This window comes from Protomyctophum bolini, assembly GCF_963924005.1.
Source record: "Protomyctophum bolini genome assembly, chromosome: 1".
Taxonomy (NCBI): domain Eukaryota; kingdom Metazoa; phylum Chordata; class Actinopteri; order Myctophiformes; family Myctophidae; genus Protomyctophum; species Protomyctophum bolini.
This window is the reverse complement of record NC_137862.1, coordinates 38,446,051-38,468,571: the sequence shown is the minus strand read 5'-3', so window position 1 is coordinate 38,468,571 and position 22,521 is coordinate 38,446,051. Positions and strand designations below refer to the sequence as shown.

At 37.0% G+C, this 22,521-nt stretch overlaps 1 protein-coding gene across 1 annotated transcript in view; it reads left to right on the top strand.

Annotated features, from left to right (window-relative positions):
* Positions 1 to 22,521, top strand: part of LOC308320297 (transmembrane protein 266-like) — a gene marked incomplete at both ends in the record, with an annotated part of 99,021 nt that overhangs the window by 46,420 nt on the left and 30,080 nt on the right. The window lies entirely within an intron of this gene.

Sequence of the window (22,521 nt, the reverse complement as noted above, 5' to 3'; positions counted from 1 at the left end):
GGAAGAATTAAACTGTGCAAGCTCTTCCAGTCTGACATCCCTGTTTCCTTGATGGGAAGCATTAACTCTCTGTGGACTGTGGCCTGCTTACTCAGCAACTATCAATATGGACCTCTGGTGAAGGCCTGGGCTCAACAGTGATGAATTGAGACATGCTGATTGAGACAGAGGCTGATATGTAGATCATAAAATCACACCCATGTCAAGTGAGGGGCGCTCTAATCATCGTACATCATCAAGAATGGTGGTCCCTTATTGGCCAAGGGTGGCCACCGACATACATGCTCAGACACATGAAGTAAATTCTCTATTCATTGTCAATGGCATTTAGTTTGTGTTGAGACAGAATGTACATTGTAGCTGTTGATAGGATTGGCTAAAAATATTACATGTCAATAATTTCACTGTATATTTAAGTTGTCATATCGGCTGGGATTTATTTTATTAGGAAGCCTAAAAGGCAAACAGACATTCTTTTGATTCATATGTTCCAATGCTCAAAGCCAAACACACAATTCAATCATTAATCACTATTATTTGAGTGACATTTTAGTGTCCTCACTTTCATTTTTTTTTTTTTTTTTTGTCAATTACTTAAGTGTGCTTAACCCATTCTGGGCAGGAACCCCTTTTGGTGTTTTTAGCATTGTTATACTTTAGGTATTGAAAAATAGCTGAGCTTGAGCTTAAAACAGCATTTATGATATTTGTCATACACAAACAGGTATGAGACTTACCTCACCTGTACAAGTCATGGCTGTTCAGATGTTCTGGTACTTTACTGCCCTTCCCACAAATGAAACAATCTTGTTGTATGCTCTCACTTACTATCATCATTTTCTGGAGTAGTTTGGTCTATCACAGGAGTTTAACCCTTTTTGTATCGAGGCCATATTTGAGCCACAGAACTAAAACTAAATATTTTGTTTGTCATTTGATTGGATGAGATTCTATCCACATTTCCATGCTGTATTGATGTTGGTACCATTAGGAGAGATAACAGGTAAAAATATCAATTCTTAGGGGCACGGTGGCACAGTCGGTAGTGCTGTCGCCTCACAGCTAGATTCCTGCTGGGGGCGTGTTCTCTCATCAGTGCCCATACCCGAGGTGGGGTTGGAGAAAGGGCCTTTCTGTGTGGAGTTTGCATGTTAGGTTATGTTTGCACGCTCAAATGGACCTGTACAGGTTCATTTGATTAGAAACTCTCCATTTAGCTGGGGACCACCTGGAACCCTCTCAAGGACCACTGGTGGAAAACCACTGGTCTATCATAATACGTACATTTATTTTGAAGGAAAGTACAGGTACAGTATAATAGGGATACTCAAATAGATTTACCTGTGGGCCACATTACAAAAATGGCAAGGGGCCAGGGGCCAGTAGATAAAATGACGACATTAATGATACTTGATAACTTCTCTCTTTCAATTGCTTTATTTTCGCAAAATGTATCAAAGTACAATGTGCATGCACACAATATGTAAATAAATAAATGTGTTACATTTTCTTGCATAAACACAAAGAGCTGTTTCCATAACTGCACAAATTATTGCACATAACATGAGTAGCTGTTATAATAACATAATAACATAACATGAGTAGCTCTTTGCCTGCCTGCCTGTCCATGAGTAGTTATTTGTCTGTCTGTCAATGAGTAGCTGTCTTACTGTCTGCCTGTCTATGAGTAGCTGTCTGCCTGCCTGTCTATGAGTAGCTGTCTGTCTGCCTGCCTGCCTGCCTAATTGTCCATGAGTAGCTGTCTGTCTGCCTGTCTATGAGTAGCTGTCTGCCTGCCTGCCTAATTGTCCATGAGTAGCTGTCTGTCTGCCTTGCCTGTCTATGAGTAGCTGTCTGCCTTCCTGCCTGTCCAATTGTCCATGAGTAGCTGTCTGTCTGTCTACGAGTAGTTGTCTGCCTTCCTGCCTGTCCAATTGTCCATGAGTAGCTGTCTGCCTGCCTGTCCAATTCTCCATGAGTAGCTGTCTGTCTGCCTGTCTATGAGTAGCTGTCTGACTGCCTGCCTGTCCAATTCTCCATGAGTAGCTGTCTGTCTGTCTGCCTGTCTATGAGTAGCTGTCTGCCTGCCTGCCAGCCAGCAAGTTGGTTAACAGAAAATTATGTTATGGCTGAGTAAAATAAAATACAATAAACACAATTTGCCTGAAAATAGATGGGCAAAAAACATGGGCTATAACCCATCGTTTTTTTCATTTCGTCATTTTTTTAAAATCCTCAAAAATGATGAAAAATGGCACGCTATAGTATGCCGTACGATATGGGCTATAGCCCACAGTCCAAAATGATGAGAAACGAGGCTAACCTTTTTTTCCAAAATTTCAAAAGACATGGGCTATAACCCATCGTTTTTTTCATTTTTTAATTTTTTTCAAATCCTCAAAAATGATGAAAAACGGCGTGCCATAGTATGCCGTACGATATGGGCTATAGCCCACGGTCCAAAATGATGAAAAACGAGGCTAACTTTTTTTTTCAAAATTTCAAAAAACATGGGCTATAACCCATCGTTTTTGTCATTTCGTCATTTTTTTCAAATCCTCAAAAATGATGAAAAACGGCGCGCTATAGTATGCCGTACGATATGGGCTATAGCCCACGGTCCAAAATGATGAGAAACGAGGATAACTTTTTTTTCAAAATTTCAAAAAACATGGGCTATAACCCATAGTTTTTGTCATTTCGTCATTTTTTTCAAATCCTCAAAAATGATGAAAAACTGCGCGCTATAGTATGCCGTACGATATGGGCTATAGCCCACGGTCCAAAATGATGAGAAACGAGGCTAACTTTTTTTTCCAAAATTTCAAAAAACATGGGCTATAACCCATCGTTTTTGTCATTTCGTCATTTTTTTCAAATCCTCAAAAATGATGAAAAACGGCGCGCTATAGTATGCCGTACGATATGGGCTATAGCCCATGGTCCAAAATGATGAGAAACGAGGCTAACTTTTTTTTTCAAAATTTCAAAAAACATGGGCTATAACCCATCGTTTTTGTCATTTCGTCATTTTTTTCAAATCCTCAAAAATGATGAAAAACGGCGCGCTATAGTATGCCGTACGATATGGGCTATAGCCCACGGTCCAAAATGATGAGAAACGAGGCTAACTTTTTTTTTCAAAATTTCAAAAAACATGGGCTATAACCCATCGTTTTTGTCATTTCGTCATTTTTTTCAAATCCTCAAAAATGATGAAAAACGGCGTGCCATAGTATGCCGTACGATATGGGCTATAGCCCACGGTCCAAAATGATGAAAAACGAGGCTAACTTTTTTTTCCAAAATTTCAAAAAACATGGGCTATAACCCATCGTTTTTGTCATTTCGTCATTTTTTTCAAATCCTCAAAAATGATGAAAAACGGTGCGCTATAGTATGCCGTACGATATGGGCTATAGCCCATGGTCCAAAATGATGAGAAACGAGGCTAACTTTTTTTTTCAAAATTTCAAAAAACATGGGCTATAACCCATCGTTTTTGTCATTTCGTCATTTTTTTCAAATCCTCAAAAATGATGAAAAACTGCGCGCTATAGTATGCCGTACGATATGGGCTATAGCCCACGGTCCAAAATGATGAGAAACGAGGCTAACTTTTTTTTCCAAAATTTCAAAAAACATGGGCTATAACCCATCGTTTTTGTCATTTCGTCATTTTTTTCAAATCCTCAAAAATGATGAAAAACGGTGCGCTATAGTATGCCGTACGATATGGGCTATTACCCATGGTCCAAAATGATGAGAAACGAGGCTAACTTTTTTTTTCAAAATTTAAAAAAACATGGGCTATAACCCATCGTTTTTGTCATTTCGTCATTTTTTTCAAATCCTCAAAAATGATGAAAAACTGCGCGCTATAGTATGCCGTACGATATGGGCTATAGCCCACGGTCCAAAATGATGAGAAACGAGGCTAACTTTTTTTTTCAAAATTTCAAAAAACATGGGCTATAACCCATCGTTTTTGTCATTTCGTCATTTTTTTCAAATCCTCAAAAATGATGAAAAACTGCGCGCTATAGTATGCCGTACGATATGGGCTATAGCCCACGGTCCAAAATGATGAGAAACGAGGCTAACTTTTTTTTCCAAAATTTCAAAAAACATGGGCTATAACCCATCGTTTTTGTCATTTCGTCATTTTTTTCAAATCCTCAAAAATGATGAAAAACGGTGCGCTATAGTATGCCGTACGATATGGGCTATTACCCATGGTCCAAAATGATGAGAAACGAGGCTAACTTTTTTTTTCAAAATTTCAAAAAACATGGGCTATAACCCATCGTTTTTGTCATTTCGTCATTTTTTTCAAATCCTCAAAAATGATGAAAAACTGCGCGCTATAGTATGCCGTACGATATGGGCTATAGCCCACGGTCCAAAATGATGAGAAACGAGGCTAACTTTTTTTTTCAAAATTTCAAAAAACATGGGCTATAACCCATCGTTTTTGTCATTTCGTCATTTTTTTCAAATCCTCAAAAATGATGAAAAACGGCGCGCTATAGTATGCCGTACGATATGGGCTATAGCCCACGGTCCAAAATGATGAGAAACGAGGATAACTTTTTTTTCAAAATTTCAAAAAACATGGGCTATAACCCATCGTTTTTGTCATTTCGTCATTTTTTTCAAATCCTCAAAAATGATGAAAAACGGCGCGCTATAGTATGCCGTACGATATGGGCTATAGCCCATGGTCCAAAATGATGAGAAACGAGGCTAACTGTTTTTTTCAAAATTTCAAAAAACATGGGCTATAACCCATCGTTTTTGTCATTTCGTCATTTTTTTCAAATCCTCAAAATTGATGAAAAACTGCGCGCTATAGTATGCCGTACGATATGGGCTATAGCCCACGGTCCAAAATTATGAGAAACGAGGCTAACTTTTTTTTTCAAAATTTCAAAAAACATGGGCTATAACCCATCGTTTTTGTCATTTCGTCATTTTTTTCAAATCCTCAAAAATGATGAAAAACGGCGCGCTATAGTATGCCGTACGATATGGGCTATAGCCCACGGTCCAAAATGATGAGAAACGAGGCTAACTTTTTTTTCACAATTTCAAAAAACATGGGCTATAACCCATCGTTTTTGTCATTTCGTCATTTTTTTCAAATCCTCAAAAATGATGAAAAACTGCGCGCTATAGTATGCCGTACGATATGGGCTATAGCCCACGGTCCAAAATGATGAGAAACGAGGCTAACTTTTTTTTCAAAATTTCAAAAAACATGGGCTATAACCCATCGTTTTTGTCATTTCGTAATTTTTTTCAAATCCTCAAAAATGATGAAAAACTGCGCGCTATAGTATGCCGTACGATATGGGCTATAGCCCACGGTCCAAAATGATGAGAAACGAGGCTAACTTTTTTTTTCAAAATTTCAAAAAACATGGGCTATAACCCATCGTTTTTGTCATTTCGTCATTTTTTTCAAATCCTCAAAAATGATGAAAAACTGCGCGCTATAGTATGCCTTACGATATGGGCTATAGCCCACGGTCCAAAATGATGAGAAACGAGGATAACTTTTTTTTCAAAATTTCAAAAAACATGGGCTATAACCCATCGTTTTTGTCATTTTGACATTTTTTTCAAATCCTCAAAAATGATGAAAAACTGCGCGCTATAGTATGCCGTACGATATGGGCTATAGCCCACGGTCCAAAATGATGAGAAACGAGGCTAACTTTTTTTTTCAAAATTTCAAAAAACATGGGCTATAACCCATAGTTTTTGTCATTTCGTCATTTTTTTCAAATCCTCAAAAATGATGAAAAACGGCGCGCTATAGTATGCCGTACGATATGGGCTATAGCCCACGGTCCAAAATGATGAGAAACGAGGCTAACCTTTTTTTTTCAAAATTTCAAAAAACATGGGCTATAACCCATCGTTTTTGTCATTTCGTCATTTTTTTCAAATCCTCAAAAATGATGAAAAACTGCGCGCTATAGTATGCCGTACGATATGGGCTATAGCCCACGGTCCAAAATGATGAGAAACGAGGCTAACTTTTTTTTTTTTTAATTCAAAAAACATGGGCTATAACCCATCGTTTTTGTCATTTCGTCATTTTTTTCAAATCCTCAAAAATGATGAAAAACGGCGCGCTATAGTATGCCGTACGATATGGGCTATAGCCCACGGTCCAAAATGATGAGAAACGAGGCTAACCTTTTTTTCAAAATTTCAAAAAACATGGGCTATAACCCATCGTTTTTGTCATTTCGTCATTTTTTACAAATCCTCAAAAATGATGAAAAACTGCGCGCTATAGTATGCCGTACGATATGGGCTATAGCCCACGGTCCAAAATGATGAGAAACGAGGCTAACTTTGTTTTCCAAAATTTCAAAAAACATGGGCTATAACCCATCGTTTTTGTCATTTCGTCATTTTTTACAAATCCTCAAAAATGATGAAAAACGGCGCGCTATAGTATGCCGTACGATATGGGCTATAGCCCACGGTCCAAAATGATGAGAAACGAGGATAACTTTTTTTTCAAAATTTCAAAAAACATGGGCTATAACCCATCGTTTTTGTCATTTCGTCATTTTTTTCAAATCCTCAAAAATGATGAAAAACGGCGCGCTATAGTATGCCGTACGATATGGGCTATAGCCCACGGTCCAAAATGATGAGAAACGAGGCTAACCTTTTTTTCAAAATTTCAAAAAACATGGGCTATAACCCATCGTTTTTGTCATTTCGTCATTTTTTACAAATCCTCAAAAATGATGAAAAACTGCGCGCTATAGTATGCCGTACGATATGGGCTATAGCCCACGGTCCAAAATGATGAGAAACGAGGCTAACTTTTTTTTCCAAAATTTCAAAAAACATGGGCTATAACCCATCGTTTTTGTCATTTCGTCATTTTTTTCAAATCCTCAAAAATGATGAAAAACGGTGCGCTATAGTATGCCGTACGATATGGGCTATAGCCCATGGTCCAAAATGATGAGAAACGAGGCTAACTTTTTTTTTCAAAATTTCAAAAAACATGGGCTATAACCCATCGTTTTTGTCATTTTGTCATTTTTTTCAAATCCTCAAAAATGATGAAAAACTGCGCGCTATAGTATGCCGTACGATATGGGCTATAGCCCACGGTCCAAAATGATGAGAAACGAGGCTAACTTTTTTTTTCAAAATTTCAAAAAACATGGGCTATAACCCATCGTTTTTGTCATTTCGTCATTTTTTTCAAATCCTCAAAAATGATGAAAAACGGCGCGCTATAGTATGCCGTACGATATGGGCTATAGCCCACGGTCCAAAATGATGAGAAACGAGGATAACTTTTTTTTCAAAATTTCAAAAAACATGGGCTATAACCCATTGTTTTTGTCATTTTGACATTTTTTTCAAATCCTCAAAAATGATGAAAAACTGCGCGCTATAGTATGCCGTACGATATGGGCTATAGCCCACGGTCCAAAATGATGAGAAACGAGGCTAACTTTTTTTTTCAAAATTTCAAAAAACATGGGCTATAACCCATAGTTTTTGTCATTTCGTCATTTTTTTCAAATCCTCAAAAATGATGAAAAACGGCGCGCTATAGTATGCCGTACGATATGGGCTATAGCCCACGGTCCAAAATGATGAGAAACGAGGCTAACCTTTTTTTCAAAATTTCAAAAAACATGGGCTATAACCCATCGTTTTTGTCATTTCGTCATTTTTTTCAAATCCTCAAAAATGATGAAAAACGGTGCGCTATAGTATGCCGTACGATATGGGCTATAGCCCATGGTCCAAAATGATGAGAAACGAGGCTAACTTTTTTTTCCAAAATTTCAAAAAACATGGGCTATAACCCATCGTTTTTGTCATTTCGTCATTTTTTTCAAATCCTCAAAAATGATGAAAAACTGCGCGCTATAGTATGCCGTACGATATGGGCTATAGCCCACGGTCCAAAATGATGAGAAACGAGGCTAACTTTTTTTTTCAAAATTTCAAAAAACATGGGCTATAACCCATCGTTTTTGTCATTTCGTCATTTTTTTCAAATCCTCAAAAATGATGAAAAACGGCGCGCTATAGTATGCCGTACGATATGGGCTATAGCCCACGGTCCAAAATGATGAGAAACGAGGATAACTTATTTTTCAAAATTTCAAAAAACATGGGCTATAACCCATCGTTTTTGTCATTTCGTCATTTTTTTCAAATCCTCAAAAATGATGAAAAACTGCGCGCTATAGTATGCCGTACGATATGGGCTATAGCCCACGGTCCAAAATGATGAGAAATGAGGCTAACTTTTTTTTCCAAAATTTCAAAAAACATGGGCTATAACCCATCGTTTTTGTCATTTTTTTCAAATCCTCAAAAATTATGAAAAACGGTGCGCTATAGTATGCCGTACGATATGGGCTATTACCCATGGTCCAAAATGATGAGAAACGAGGCTAACTTTTTTTTTCAAAATTTCAAAAAACATGGGCTATAACCCATCGTTTTTGTCATTTCGTCATTTTTTTCAAATCCTCAAAAATGATGAAAAACTGCGCGCTATAGTATGCCGTACGATATGGGCTATAGCCCACGGTCCAAAATGATGAGAAACGAGGCTACCTTTTTTTTTCAAAATTTCAAAAAACATGGGCTATAACCCATCGTTTTTGTCATTTCGTCATTTTTTTCAAATCCTCAAAAATGATGAAAAACGGCGCGCTATAGTATGCCGTACGATATGGGCTATAGCCCACGGTCCAAAATGATGAGAAACGAGGATAACTTTTTTTTCAAAATTTCAAAAAACATGGGCTATAACCCATCGTTTTTGTCATTTCGTCATTTTTTTCAAATCCTCAAAAATGATGAAAAACGGCGCGCTATAGTATGCCGTACGATATGGGCTATAGCCCACGGTCCAAAATGATGAGAAACGAGGATAACTTTTTTTCAAAATTTCAAAAAACATGGGCTATAACCCATCGTTTTTGTCATTTCGTCATTTTTTACAAATCCTCAAAAATGATGAAAAACTGCGCGCTATAGTATGCCGTACGATATGGGCTATAGCCCACGGTCCAAAATGATGAGAAACGAGGCTAACTTTTTTTTTCAAAATTTCAAAAAACATGGGCTATAACCCATAGTTTTTGTCATTTCGTCATTTTTTTCAAATCCTCAAAAATGATGAAAAACGGCGCGCTATAGTATGCCGTACGATATGGGCTATAGCCCACGGTCCAAAATGATGAGAAACGAGGCTAACCTTTTTTTCAAAATTTCAAAAAACATGGGCTATAACCCATCGTTTTTGTCATTTCGTCATTTTTTTCAAATCCTCAAAAATGATGAAAAACGGTGCGCTATAGTATGCCGTACGATATGGGCTATAGCCCATGGTCCAAAATGATGAGAAACGAGGCTAACTTTTTTTTCCAAAATTTCAAAAAACATGGGCTATAACCCATCGTTTTTGTCATTTCGTCATTTTTTTCAAATCCTCAAAAATGATGAAAAACTGCGCGCTATAGTATGCCGTACGATATGGGCTATAGCCCACGGTCCAAAATGATGAGAAACGAGGCTAACTTTTTTTTTCAAAATTTCAAAAAACATGGGCTATAACCCATCGTTTTTGTCATTTCGTCATTTTTTTCAAATCCTCAAAAATGATGAAAAACGGCGCGCTATAGTATGCCGTACGATATGGGCTATAGCCCACGGTCCAAAATGATGAGAAACGAGGATAACTTATTTTTCAAAATTTCAAAAAACATGGGCTATAACCCATCGTTTTTGTCATTTCGTCATTTTTTTCAAATCCTCAAAAATGATGAAAAACTGCGCGCTATAGTATGCCGTACGATATGGGCTATAGCCCACGGTCCAAAATGATGAGAAATGAGGCTAACTTTTTTTTCCAAAATTTCAAAAAACATGGGCTATAACCCATCGTTTTTGTCATTTTTTTCAAATCCTCAAAAATTATGAAAAGCGGTGCGCTATAGTATGCCGTACGATATGGGCTATTACCCATGGTCCAAAATGATGAGAAACGAGGCTAACTTTTTTTTTCAAAATTTCAAAAAACATGGGCTATAACCCATCGTTTTTGTCATTTCGTCATTTTTTTCAAATCCTCAAAAATGATGAAAAACTGCGCGCTATAGTATGCCGTACGATATGGGCTATAGCCCACGGTCCAAAATGATGAGAAACGAGGCTAACTTTTTTTTTCAAAATTTCAAAAAACATGGGCTATAACCCATCGTTTTTGTCATTTCGTCATTTTTTTCAAATCCTCAAAAATGATGAAAAACGGCGCGCTATAGTATGCCGTACGATATGGGCTATAGCCCACGGTCCAAAATGATGAGAAACGAGGATAACTTATTTTTCAAAATTTCAAAAAACATGGGCTATAACCCATCGTTTTTGTCATTTCGTCATTTTTTTCAAATCCTCAAAAATGATGAAAAACTGCGCGCTATAGTATGCCGTACGATATGGGCTATAGCCCACGGTCCAAAATGATGAGAAATGAGGCTAACTTTTTTTTCCAAAATTTCAAAAAACATGGGCTATAACCCATCGTTTTTGTCATTTTTTTCAAATCCTCAAAAATTATGAAAAGCGGTGCGCTATAGTATGCCGTACGATATGGGCTATTACCCATGGTCCAAAATGATGAGAAACGAGGCTAACTTTTTTTTTCAAAATTTCAAAAAACATGGGCTATAACCCATCGTTTTTGTCATTTCGTCATTTTTTTCAAATCCTCAAAAATGATGAAAAACTGCGCGCTATAGTATGCCGTACGATATGGGCTATAGCCCACGGTCCAAAATGATGAGAAACGAGGCTACCTTTTTTTTTCAAAATTTCAAAAAACATGGGCTATAACCCATCGTTTTTGTCATTTCGTCATTTTTTTCAAATCCTCAAAAATGATGAAAAACGGCGCGCTATAGTATGCCGTACGATATGGGCTATAGCCCACGGTCCAAAATGATGAGAAACGAGGATAACTTTTTTTTCAAAATTTCAAAAAACATGGGCTATAACCCATCGTTTTTGTCATTTCGTCATTTTTTTCAAATCCTCAAAAATGATGAAAAACGGCGCGCTATAGTATGCCGTACGATATGGGCTATAGCCCACGGTCCAAAATGATGAGAAACGAGGCTAACCTTTTTTTCAAAATTTCAAAAAACATGGGCTATAACCCATCGTTTTTGTCATTTCGTCATTTTTTACAAATCCTCAAAAATGATGAAAAACTGCGCGCTATAGTATGCCGTACGATATGGGCTATAGCCCACGGTCCAAAATGATGAGAAACGAGGCTAACTTTTTTTTCCAAAATTTAAAAAAACATGGGCTATAACCCATCGTTTTTGTCATTTCGTCATTTTGTTCAAATCCTCAAAAATGATGAAAAACGGTGCGCTATAGTATGCCGTACGATATGGGCTATAGCCCATGGTCCAAAATGATGAGAAACGAGGCCAACTTTTTTTTTCAAAATTTCAAAAAACATGGGCTATAACCCATCGTTTTTGTCATTTCGTAATTTTTTTCAAATCCTCAAAAATGATGAAAAACTGCGCGCTATAGTATGCCGTACGATATGGGCTATAGCCCACGGTCCAAAATGATGAGAAACGAGGATAACTTTTTTTTCAAAATTTCAAAAAACATGGGCTATAACCCATCGTTTTTGTCATTTCGTCATTTTTTTCAAATCCTCAAAAATGATGAAAAACGGCGCGCTATAGTATGCCGTACGATATGGGCTATAGCCCACGGTCCAAAATGATGAGAAACGAGGCTAACCTTTTTTTCAAAATTTCAAAAAACATGGGCTATAACCCATCGTTTTTGTCATTTCGTCATTTTTTACAAATCCTCAAAAATGATGAAAAACTGCGCGCTATAGTATGCCGTACGATATGGGCTATAGCCCACGGTCCAAAATGATGAGAAACGAGGCTAACTTTTTTTTCCAAAATTTAAAAAAACATGGGCTATAACCCATCGTTTTTGTCATTTCGTCATTTTGTTCAAATCCTCAAAAATGATGAAAAACGGTGCGCTATAGTATGCCGTACGATATGGGCTATAGCCCATGGTCCAAAATGATGAGAAACGAGGCCAACTTTTTTTTTCAAAATTTCAAAAAACATGGGCTATAACCCATCGTTTTTGTCATTTCGTAATTTTTTTCAAATCCTCAAAAATGATGAAAAACTGCGCGCTATAGTATGCCGTACGATATGGGCTATAGCCCACGGTCCAAAATGATGAGAAACGAGGATAACTTTTTTTTCAAAATTTCAAAAAACATGGGCTATAACCCATCGTTTTTGTCATTTCGTCATTTTTTTCAAATCCTCAAAAATGATGAAAAACGGCGCGCTATAGTATGCCGTACGATATGGGCTATAGCCCACGGTCCAAAATGATGAGAAACGAGGCTAACCTTTTTTTCAAAATTTCAAAAAACATGGGCTATAACCCATCGTTTTTGTCATTTCGTCATTTTTTACAAATCCTCAAAAATGATGAAAAACTGCGCGCTATAGTATGCCGTACGATATGGGCTATAGCCCACGGTCCAAAATGATGAGAAACGAGGCTAACTTTTTTTTCCAAAATTTAAAAAAACATGGGCTATAACCCATCGTTTTTGTCATTTCGTCATTTTGTTCAAATCCTCAAAAATGATGAAAAACGGTGCGCTATAGTATGCCGTACGATATGGGCTATAGCCCATGGTCCAAAATGATGAGAAACGAGGCCAACTTTTTTTTTCAAAATTTCAAAAAACATGGGCTATAACCCATCGTTTTTGTCATTTCGTAATTTTTTTCAAATCCTCAAAAATGATGAAAAACTGCGCGCTATAGTATGCCGTACGATATGGGCTATAGCCCACGGTCCAAAATGATGAGAAACGAGGCTAACTTTTTTTTTCAAAATTTCAAAAAACATGGGCTATAACCCATCGTTTTTGTCATTTCGTCATTTTTTTCAAATCCTCAAAAATGATGAAAAACGGCGCGCTATAGTATGCCGTACGATATGGGCTATAGCCCACGGTCCAAAATGATGAGAAACGAGGCTAACTTTTTTTTCAAAATTTCAAAAAACATGGGCTATAACCCATCGTTTTTGTCATTTCGTCATTTTTTTAAAATCCTCAAAATTGATGAAAAACTGCGCGCTATAGTATGCCGTACGATATGGGCTATAGCCCACGGTCCAAAATGATGAGAAACGAGGCTAACTTTTTTTTTCAAAATTTCAAAAACATGGGCTATAACCCATCGTTTTTGTCATTTCGTCATTTTTTTCAAATCCTCAAAAATGATGAAAAACGGCGCACCCATGTTTTTTGAAATTTTGAAAAAAAAGTTATCCTCGTTTCTCATCATTTTGGACCGTGGGCTATAGCCCATATCGTACGGCATACTATAGCGCGCAGTTTTTCATCATTTTTGAGGATTTGAAAAAAATGACGAAATGACAAAAACGATGGGTTATAGCCCATGTTTTTTGAAATTTTGAAAAAAAAGTTAGCCTCGTTTCTCATCATTTTGGACCGTGGGCTATAGCCCATATCGTACGGCATACTATAGCGCGCCGTTTTTCATCATTTTTGAGGATTTGAAAAAAATGACGAAATGACAAAAACGATGGGTTATAGCCCATGTTTTTTGAAATTTTGAAAAAAAAGTTAGCCTCGTTTCTCATCATTTTGGACCGTGGGCTATAGCCCATATCGTACGGCATACTATAGCGCGCAGTTTTTCATCATTTTTGAGGATTTGAAAAAAATGACGAAATGACAAAAACGATGGGTTATAGCCCATGTTTTTTGAAATTTTGAAAAAAAAGTTAGCCTCGTTTCTCATCATTTTGGACCGTGGGCTATAGCCCATATCGTACGGCATACTATAGCGCGCCGTTTTTCATCATTTTTGAGGATTTGAAAAAAATGACGAAATGACAAAAACGATGGGTTATAGCCCATGTTTTTTGAAATTTTGAAAAAAAAAGTTAGCCTCGTTTCTCATCATTTTGGACCGTGGGCTATAGCCCATATCGTACGGCATACTATAGCGCGCAGTTTTTCATCATTTTTGAGGATTTGAAAAAAATGACGAAATGACAAAAACGATGGGTTATAGCCCATGTTTTTTGAAATTTAGAAAAAAAAGTTAGCCTCGTTTCTCATCATTTTGGACCGTGGGCTATAGCCCATATCGTACGGCATACTATAGCGCACGGTTTTTCATCATTTTTGAGGATTTGAAAAAAAATGACGAAATGACAAAAACGATGGGTTATAGCCCATGTTTTTTGAAATTTTGGAAAAAAAAGTTAGCCTCGTTTTTCATCATTTTGGACCGTGGGCTATAGCCCATATCGTACGGCATACTATGGCACCCCGTTTTTCATCATTTTTGAGGATTTGAAAAAAATGACGAAATGACAAAAACGATGGGTTATAGCCCATGTTTTTTGAAATTTTGAAAAAAAGTTAGCCTCGTTTCTCATCATTTTGGACCGTGGGCTATAGCCCATATCGTACGGCATACTATAGCGCGCCTTTTTTCATCATTTTTGAGGATTTGAAAAAAATGACGAAATGACAAAAACGATGGGTTATAGCCCATGTTTTTTGAAATTTTGAAAAAAAAAGTTAGCCTCGTTTCTCATCATTTTGGACCGTGGGCTATAGCCCATATCGTACGGCATACTATAGCGCGCAGTTTTTCATCATTTTTGAGGATTTGAAAAAAATGACGAAATGACAAAAACGATGGGTTATAGCCCATGTTTTTTGAAATTTTGAAAAAAAAAGTTAGCCTCGTTTCTCATTATTTTGGACCATGGGCTATAGCCCATATCGTACGGCATACTATAGCGCGCCGTTTTTCATCATTTTTGAGGATTTGAAAAAAATGACGAAATGACAAAAACGATGGGTTATAGCCCATGTTTTTTGAAATTTTGAAAAAAAAAGTTAGCCTCGTTTCTCATCATTTTGGACCATGGGCTATAGCCTATATCGTACGGCATACTATAGCGCGCCGTTTTTCATCATTTTTGAGGATTTGAAAAAAATGACGAAATGACAAAAACGATGGGTTATAGCCCATGTTTTTTGAAATTTTGGAAAAAAAAGTTAGCCTCGTTTCTCATCATTTTGGACCGTGGGCTATAGCCCATATCGTACGGCATACTATAGCGCGCAGTTTTTCATCATTTTTGAGGATTTGAAAAAAATGACGAAATGACAAAAACGATGGGTTATAGCCCATGTTTTTTGAAATTTTGAAAAAAAAGTTAGCCTCGTTTCTCATCATTTTGGACCGTGGGCTATAGCCCATATCGTACGGCATACTATAGCGCGCCGTTTTTCATCATTTTTGAGGATTTGAAAAAAATGACGAAATGACAAAAACGATGGGTTATAGCCCATGTTTTTTGAAATTTTGAAAAAAAAAGTTAGCCTCGTTTCTCATCATTTTGGACCGTGGGCTATAGCCCATATCGTACGGCATACTATAGCGCGCAGTTTTTCATCATTTTTGAGGATTTGAAAAAAATGACGAAATGACAAAAACGATGGGTTATAGCCCATGTTTTTTGAAATTTAGAAAAAAAAGTTAGCCTCGTTTCTCATCATTTTGGACCGTGGGCTATAGCCCATATCGTACGGCATACTATAGCGCACGGTTTTTCATCATTTTTGAGGATTTGAAAAAAAATGACGAAATGACAAAAACGATGGGTTATAGCCCATGTTTTTTGAAATTTTGGAAAAAAAAGTTAGCCTCGTTTTTCATCATTTTGGACCGTGGGCTATAGCCCATATCGTACGGCATACTATGGCACCCCGTTTTTCATCATTTTTGAGGATTTGAAAAAAATGACGAAATGACAAAAACGATGGGTTATAGCCCATGTTTTTTGAAATTTTGAAAAAAAGTTAGCCTCGTTTCTCATCATTTTGGACCGTGGGCTATAGCCCATATCGTACGGCATACTATAGCGCGCCTTTTTTCATCATTTTTGAGGATTTGAAAAAAATGACGAAATGACAAAAACGATGGGTTATAGCCCATGTTTTTTGAAATTTTGAAAAAAAAAGTTAGCCTCGTTTCTCATCATTTTGGACCGTGGGCTATAGCCCATATCGTACGGCATACTATAGCGCGCAGTTTTTCATCATTTTTGAGGATTTGAAAAAAATGACGAAATGACAAAAACGATGGGTTATAGCCCATGTTTTTTGAAATTTTGAAAAAAAAAGTTAGCCTCGTTTCTCATTATTTTGGACCATGGGCTATAGCCCATATCGTACGGCATACTATAGCGCGCCGTTTTTCATCATTTTTGAGGATTTGAAAAAAATGACGAAATGACAAAAACGATGGGTTATAGCCCATGTTTTTTGAAATTTTGAAAAAAAAAGTTAGCCTCGTTTCTCATCATTTTGGACCGTGGGCTATAGCCCATATCGTACGGCATACTATAGCGCGCAGTTTCTCATCATTTTTGAGGATTTGAAAAAAATGACGAAATGACAAAAACGATGGGTTATAGCCCATGTTTTTTGAAATTTTGAAAAAAAAGTTAGCCTCGTTTCTCATCATTTTGGACCGTGGGCTATAGCCCATATCGTACGGCATACTATAGCGCGCCGTTTTTCATCATTTTTGAGGATTTGAAAAAAATGACGAAATGACAAAAACGATGGGTTATAGCCCATGTTTTTTGAAATTTTGAAAAAAAAAGTTAGCCTCGTTTCTCATCATTTTGGACCATGGGCTATAGCCCATATCGTACGGCATACTATAGCGCGCAGTTTTTCATCATTTTTGAGGATTTGAAAAAAATGACGAAATGACAAAAACGATGGGTTATAGCCCATGTTTTTTGAAATTTTGAAAAAAAAGTTAGCCTCGTTTCTCATCATTTTGGACCGTGGGCTATAGCCCATATCGTACGGCATACTATAGCGCGCCGTTTTTCATCATTTTTGAGGATTTGAAAAAAATGACGAAATGACAAAAACGATGGGTTATAGCCCATGTTTTTTGAAATTTTGAAAAAAAAAGTTAGCCTCGTTTCTCATCATTTTGGACCATGGGCTATAGCCCATATCGTACGGCATACTATAGCGCGCCGTTTTTCATCATTTTTGAGGATTTGAAAAAAATGACGAAATGACAAAAACGATGGGTTATAGCCCATGTTTTTTGAAATTTTGAAAAAAAAAGTTAGCCTCGTTTCTCATCATTTTGGACCGTGGGCTATAGCCCATATCGTACGGCATACTATAGCGCGCAGTTTTTCATCATTTTTGAGGATTTGAAAAAAATGACGAAATGACAAAAACGATGGGTTATAGCCCATGTTTTTTGAAATTTTGAAAAAAAAAGTTAGCCTCGTTTCTCATCATTTTGGACCATGGGCTATAGCCCATATCGTACGGCATACTATAGCGCGCCGTTTTTCATCATTTTTGAGGATTTTTAAAAAATGACGAAATGACAAAAACGATGGGTTATAGCCCATGTTTTTTGAAATTTTGGAAAAAAAAGTTAGCCTCGTTTCTCATCATTTTGGACCGTGGGCTATAGCCCATATCGTACGGCATACTATAGCGCGCCGTTTTTCATCATTTTTGAGGATTTGAAAAAAATGACGAAATGACAAAAACGATGGGTTATAGCCCATGTTTTTTGAAATTTTGAAAAAAAAAGTTAGCCTCGTTTCTCATCATTTTGGACCGTGGGCTATAGCCCATATCGTACGGCATACTATAGCGCGCAGTTTCTCATCATTTTTGAGGATTTGAAAAAAATGACGAAATGACAAAAACGATGGGTTATAGCCCATGTTTTTTGAAATTTTGAAAAAAAAGTTAGCCTCGTTTCTCATCATTTTGGACCGTGGGCTATAGCCCATATCGTACGGCATACTATAGCGCGCCGTTTTTCATCATTTTTGAGGATTTGAAAAAAATGACGAAATGACAAAAACGATGGGTTATAGCCCATGTTTTTTGAAATTTTGAAAAAAAAAGTTAGCCTCGTTTCTCATCATTTTGGACCATGGGCTATAGCCCATATCGTACGGCATACTATAGCGCGCAGTTTTTCATCATTTTTGAGGATTTGAAAAAAATGACGAAATGACAAAAACGATGGGTTATAGCCCATGTTTTTTGAAATTTTGAAAAAAAAGTTAGCCTCGTTTCTCATCATTTTGGACCGTGGGCTATAGCCCATATCGTACGGCATACTATAGCGCGCCGTTTTTCATCATTTTTGAGGATTTGAAAAAAATGACGAAATGACAAAAACGATGGGTTATAGCCCATGTTTTTTGAAATTTTGAAAAAAAAAGTTAGCCTCGTTTCTCATCATTTTGGACCATGGGCTATAGCCCATATCGTACGGCATACTATAGCGCGCCGTTTTTCATAATTTTTGAGGATTTGAAAAAAATGACGAAATGACAAAAACGATGGGTTATAGCCCATGTTTTTTGAAATTTTGAAAAAAAAAGTTAGCCTCGTTTCTCATCATTTTGGACCGTGGGCTATAGCCCATATCGTACGGCATACTATAGCGCGCAGTTTCTCATCATTTTTGAGGATTTGAAAAAAATGACGAAATGACAAAAACGATGGGTTATAGCCCATGTTTTTTGAAATTTAGAAAAAAAAGTTAGCCTCGTTTCTCATCATTTTGGACCGTGGGCTATAGCCCATATCGTACGGCATACTATAGCGCGCCGTTTTTCATCATTTTTGAGGATTTGAAAAAAATGACGAAATGACAAAAACGATGGGTTATAGCCCATGTTTTTTGAAATTTTGAAAAAAAAAGTTAGCCTCGTTTCTCATCATTTTGGACCATGGGCTATAGCCCATATCGTACGGCATACTATAGCGCGCCGTTTTTCATCATTTTTGAGGATTTGAAAAAAATGACGAAATGACAAAAACGATGGGTTATAGCCCATGTTTTTTAAAATTTTGAAAAAAAAGGTTAGCCTCGTTTCTCATCATTTTGGACCGTGGGCTATAGCCCATATCGTACGGCATACTATAGCGCGCAGTTTTTCATCATTTTTGAGGATTTGAAAAAAATGACGAAATGACAAAAACGATGGGTTATAGCCCATGTTTTTTGAAATTTTGAAAAAAAAGTTAGCCTCGTTTCTCATCATTTTGGACCGTGGGCTATAGCCCATATCGTACGGCATACTATAGCGCGCCTTTTTTCATCATTTTTGAGGATTTGAAAAAAATGACGAAATGACAAAAACGATGGGTTATAGCCCATGTTTTTTGAAATTTTGAAAAAAAAAGTTAGCCTCGTTTCTCATCATTTTGGACCATGGGCTATAGCCCATATCGTACGGCATACTATAGCGCGCCGTTTTTCATCATTTTTGAGGATTTGAAAAAAATGACGAAATGACAAAAACGATGGGTTATAGCCCATGTTTTTTGAAATTTTGGAAAAAAAAGTTAGCCTCGTTTCTCATCATTTTGGACCGTGGGCTATAGCCCATATCGTACGGCATACTATAGCGCGCAGTTTTTCATCATTTTTGAGGATTTGAAAAAAATGACGAAATGACAAAAACGATGGGTTATAGCCCATGTTTTTTGAAATTTTGGAAAAAAAAGTTAGCCTCGTTTTTCATCATTTTGGACCGTGGGCTATAGCCCATATCGTACGGCATACTATGGCACCCCGTTTTTCATCATTTTTGAGGATTTGAAAAAAATGACGAAATGACAAAAACGATGGGTTATAGCCCATGTTTTTTGAAATTTTGGAAAAAAAAGTTAGCCTCGTTTTTCATCATTTTGGACCGTGGGCTATAGCCCATATCGTACGGCATACTATAGCGCACCGTTTTTCATCATTTTTGAGGATTGGAAAAAAATGACGAAATGACAAAAACGATGGGTTATAGCCCATGTTTTTTGAAATTTTGGAAAAAAAAGTTAGCCTCGTTTTTCATCATTTTGGACCGTGGGCTATAGCCCATATCGTACGGCATACTATGGCACCCCGTTTTTCATCATTTTTGAGGATTTGAAAAAAATGACGAAATGACAAAAACGATGGGTTATAGCCCATGTTTTTTGAATTTTTGAAAAAAGAAGTTAGCCTCGTTTCTCATCATTTTGGACCGTGGGCTATAGCCCATATCGTACGGCATACTATAGCGTGCAGTTTTTCATCATTTTTGAGGATTTGAAAAAAATGACGAAATGACAAAAACGATGGGTTATAGCCCATGTTATTTGAAATTTTGAAAAAAAAGTTAGCCTCGTTTCTCATCATTTTGGACCGTGGGCTATAGCCCATATCGTACGGCATACTATAGCGTGCCGTTTTTCATCATTTTTGAGGATTTGAAAAAAATGACGAAATGACAAAAACGATGGGTTATAGCCCATGTTTTTTGAAATTTTGAAAAAAAAAGTTAGCCTCGTTTCTCATCATTTTGGACCATGGGCTATAGCCCATATCGTACGGCACACTATAGCGCGCCGTTTTTCATCATATTTGAGGATTTGAAAAAAATGACGAAATGACAAAAACGATGGGTTATAGCCCATGTTTTTTGAAATTTTGGAAAAAAAAGTTAGCCTCGTTTCTCATCATTTTGGACCGTGGGCTATAGCCCATATCGTACGGCATACTATAGCGCGCAGTTTTTCATCATTTTTGAGGATTTGAAAAAAATGACGAAATGACAAAAACGATGGGTTATAGCCCATGTTTTTTGAAATTTTGAAAAAAAAGTTATCCTCGTTTCTCATCATTTTGGACCGTGGGCTATAGCCCATATCGTACGGCATACTATAGCGCGCCGTTTTTCATCATTTTTGAGGATTTGAAAAAAATGACGAAATGACAAAAACGATGGGTTATAGCCCATGTTTTTTGAAATTTTGAAAAAAAAAGTTAGCCTCGTTTCTCATCATTTTGGACCATGGGCTATAGCCCATATCGTACGGCATACTATAGCGCGCCGTTTTTCATCATTTTTGAGGATTTGAAAAAAATGACGAAATGACAAAAACGATGGGTTATAGCCCATGTTTTTTGAAATTTTGGAAAAAAAAGTTAGCCTCGTTTCTCATCATTTTGGACCGTGGGCTATAGCCCATATCGTACGGCATACTATAGCGCGCAGTTTTTCATCATTTTTGAGGATTTGAAAAAAATGACGAAATGACAAAAACGATGGGTTATAGCCCATGTTTTTTGAAATTTTGAAAAAAAAGTTAGCCTCGTTTCTCATCATTTTGGACCGTGGGCTATAGCCCATATCGTACGGCATACTATAGCGCGCCGTTTTTCATCATTTTTGAGGATTTGAAAAAAATGACGAAATGACAAAAACGATGGGTTATAGCCCATGTTTTTTGAAATTTTGAAAAAAAAAGTTAGCCTCGTTTCTCATCATTTTGGACCATGGGCTATAGCCCATATCGTACGGCATACTATAGCGCGCAGTTTTTCATCATTTTTGAGGATTTGAAAAAAATGACGAAATGACAAAAACGATGGGTTATAGCCCATGTTTTTTGAAATTTTGAAAAAAAAGTTAGCCTCGTTTCTCATCATTTTGGACCGTGGGCTATAGCCCATATCGTACGGCATACTATAGCGCGCCGTTTTTCATCATTTTTGAGGATTTGAAAAAAATGACGAAATGACAAAAACGATGGGTTATAGCCCATGTTTTTTGAAATTTTGAAAAAAAAAGTTAGCCTCGTTTCTCATCATTTTGGACCATGGGCTATAGCCCATATCGTACGGCATACTATAGCGCGCCGTTTTTCATCATTTTTGAGGATTTGAAAAAAATGACGAAATGACAAAAACGATGGGTTATAGCCCATGTTTTTTGAAATTTTGAAAAAAAAAGTTAGCCTCGTTTCTCATCATTTTGGACCGTGGGCTATAGCCCATATCGTACGGCATACTATAGCGCGCAGTTTTTCATCATTTTTGAGGATTTGAAAAAAATGACGAAATGACAAAAACGATGGGTTATAGCCCATGTTTTTTGAAATTTTGAAAAAAAAAGTTAGCCTCGTTTCTCATCATTTTGGACCATGGGCTATAGCCCATATCGTACGGCATACTATAGCGCGCCGTTTTTCATCATTTTTGAGGATTTTTAAAAAATGACGAAATGACAAAAACGATGGGTTATAGCCCATGTTTTTTGAAATTTTGGAAAAAAAAGTTAGCCTCGTTTCTCATCATTTTGGACCGTGGGCTATAGCCCATATCGTACGGCATACTATAGCGCGCCGTTTTTCATCATTTTTGAGGATTTGAAAAAAATGACGAAATGACAAAAACGATGGGTTATAGCCCATGTTTTTTGAAATTTTGAAAAAAAAAGTTAGCCTCGTTTCTCATCATTTTGGACCGTGGGCTATAGCCCATATCG